Below are 2,500 nucleotides of genomic sequence, written 5' to 3'. Positions count from 1 at the left end.
TTTTCTCTCTCTCGCTCTCTCACCGCTCTAGTCTCACTCTCCATCTAGAACCGCGATCTTTATAATACTTTCTCTTAGACCTCTCTCTCTCTCTGCCTCTCCTCCTCTATCTTCCTCTCTCTCTCTCTAACTTCTATATAATATGCAGCTAATCGATATATAATATATATATTATATATTAGTATATTATATATAATTATATTATAGTATATATATATACTAATACTCCCAAACAACCAAGAGAGAGCATACAAAAGTTTTTTGTTTTATATATCTCCTAAAAAGTGTGTGTGTGTGTGTGTGTGTGTGTGTGTGTGTGTGTGTGTGTGAGTGTTAGTGTGTGTGTGTGTGTGTGTGTGTGTGTGCATTGACTTTAAGCGTTCGAGCACCCACACGAGGGTCTGGTCCAGATATTCAGATTACAAGAGCGTGCCTCTCTCGATCCGCTAAGCGATACGTGCTCTAATAACTCCCCACACAAAAAAAATATTACCCTATCAGCAGTTTTTGTTGTTGTTGTTGTTGTTGTATCATAGCTTCGTAAATAATACCAAGATGTTTGTTTTAGCCTTCCCCTTTGCATCATAAAGTCTCGACATCAGTTTCTTCAGTCAACAGCGGGAAATATAATGAATGACTTCTACACATACGGCGATGACTATGAAAAACATGTTATCACAGGTGCTCCTTACACGAAGAACACACGAGTCACAAAGACGGAAATGCTTTATGATCACTCCAGGTAATGAGCCTTGAAGCCGTACGTACCTGAGACTCGTAACTGATGGAAATTTCTCGGAATAATTCCCCGCTTTTATCTATGCTTCATTTGACGGAAAACGGGGTTGTTTGTCTTCCGTGATTCAGCAGCCTGGCTTTCCCACAGGGGAGTCGTGTCATCGTGAAGGAAAGGGAGATGGTCCGGGAAGGATCAATACACTCACTTGACTGGATTTACCAACCTGTGGCGAAATCTGCGTCGGATACTCGTCTTTCTCCGTGCTGTCTTCGTTCCCATGGTTAGGGCGTTGGTGTTATGTGCCGCCTCGACCTATCTCTTTCTTCTTCGTTTTTCATTGTTCTCTCTCTCTCTCTCTCTATCTATCTATCTATCTATCTATCTGTCTGTCTGTCATCTCTCTTCTCTTCTCTTCTCTTCTCTTCTCTTCTCTTCTCTTCTCTTTCGCTTTCCTTTCCTCTTCCTCTTCTCTCTCTCCTTCTCTTACCATACCCCCTCTTCTCTTACTAATCTGCTCTTCTCTCGTCTCTCGTCTCTCTCGCATTTCCTCTCCTCTCTTAAGCTCTCTTTTCTCTCTCTCTCTCCTCCTAATTCGTCCTCTCTCTCCTTCTCTCTTCCTTCTCCGCTCTCTCTCGTCTCTGATATGTTGGTACTAACGCTCTAAAGATATCTCGACAGAGGAGAAAGATAGAAGGCTATGGACGAGAGAGAGTGCAGCCATTTAGCAGCCGAGAGTCTACAGAAAAGATAGACGAAAGAGATGCCTCGAGCAACGCGGGACTGCGCGAGGATGTCTTATATAATCAACAAGTACCTTGATGACTCTCCTCTCTCTCTGGTTCTCTCTCGCTCTCTGTTTCTCTCTCTACTTCTGATCTCCTCTCTCTCTCATCTCACTCCTCTCTCTCTCTCTCTCTACCCCATCTCTCTCTCTCTAGTCTCTCTCCTCTCGATTCTTATCACTCAAGTCTCTCTCCTCTCTCTCCCTCACCCTCTCTAGCTCTCTCTCTTCCCATTTCTATAATCTCTCTCTAGCTATCTATCTCCTCTCTCGCTATCTATTCTTGGGTTTTATACTATTCTGAGAGTGCGATCGCGAGCAGATCGGTAGAGGTCGAGTAGCGTCGAGGACGATTGATAGGACTCTCGGAGATCTCTTGCTCTCTCTCGCCCCCGTTTCACGTTTGCGCGCCGAGCGTGGCGATCTCCGCGATTCCGCGCGCGAGATTGCTGTCTTTAATCTTGCTTGCGCTCTGCGCGTCCGGTAGAGCTTCCTTGCGCTTCGCCGCGTGCGCTATCCGCTCTCCGCTCCCGCGTCGCGCGCCGTCGAAGCGCTACGCTCTCCCGCGCGCGCGCTCGCTAGCCGCCGCGTCTCCATACTGCTGATAGCGCTCCATTCTCTCCTTGACGAAGATCTCTCGAAAAGTCTCTGCAGCGAGCCTCTCTCTACCGACTCATCCGCTCCTCCCTCTAGTCTCGACGACGCGCTCTCTCTCTACTCTCGTCTCCGGCCGGCTACCTACTCTCTCATCTCTCTCTCCAGCTCTTTCGCGCTCTCCCCCAGGTCGATAGCGCGCGCTATAGCGTTCGATCGCCGCTCGCACGCTCGCGCTCTCGCTGCGCGGTCCAGCGCTCTCGGCATCTCTAGCTACCGCCATCAGCTACTTCTCTACTCGTCTCCTTTCTCTCAGTCGCTCTCTCTCGCTATATCTAGCTCACTACTATCTCTCTTAATCTATCTCCACCACTCTCTCCCTGCCG

Source organism: Penaeus japonicus, unplaced genomic scaffold (genome assembly GCF_977035675.1).
Source record: "Penaeus japonicus unplaced genomic scaffold, GWHDUDI00000001_assembly GWHDUDI00000004, whole genome shotgun sequence".
Taxonomy (NCBI): Eukaryota; Metazoa; Arthropoda; class Malacostraca; order Decapoda; family Penaeidae; genus Penaeus; species Penaeus japonicus.
Note: the sequence above shows the minus strand (reverse complement) of the source record.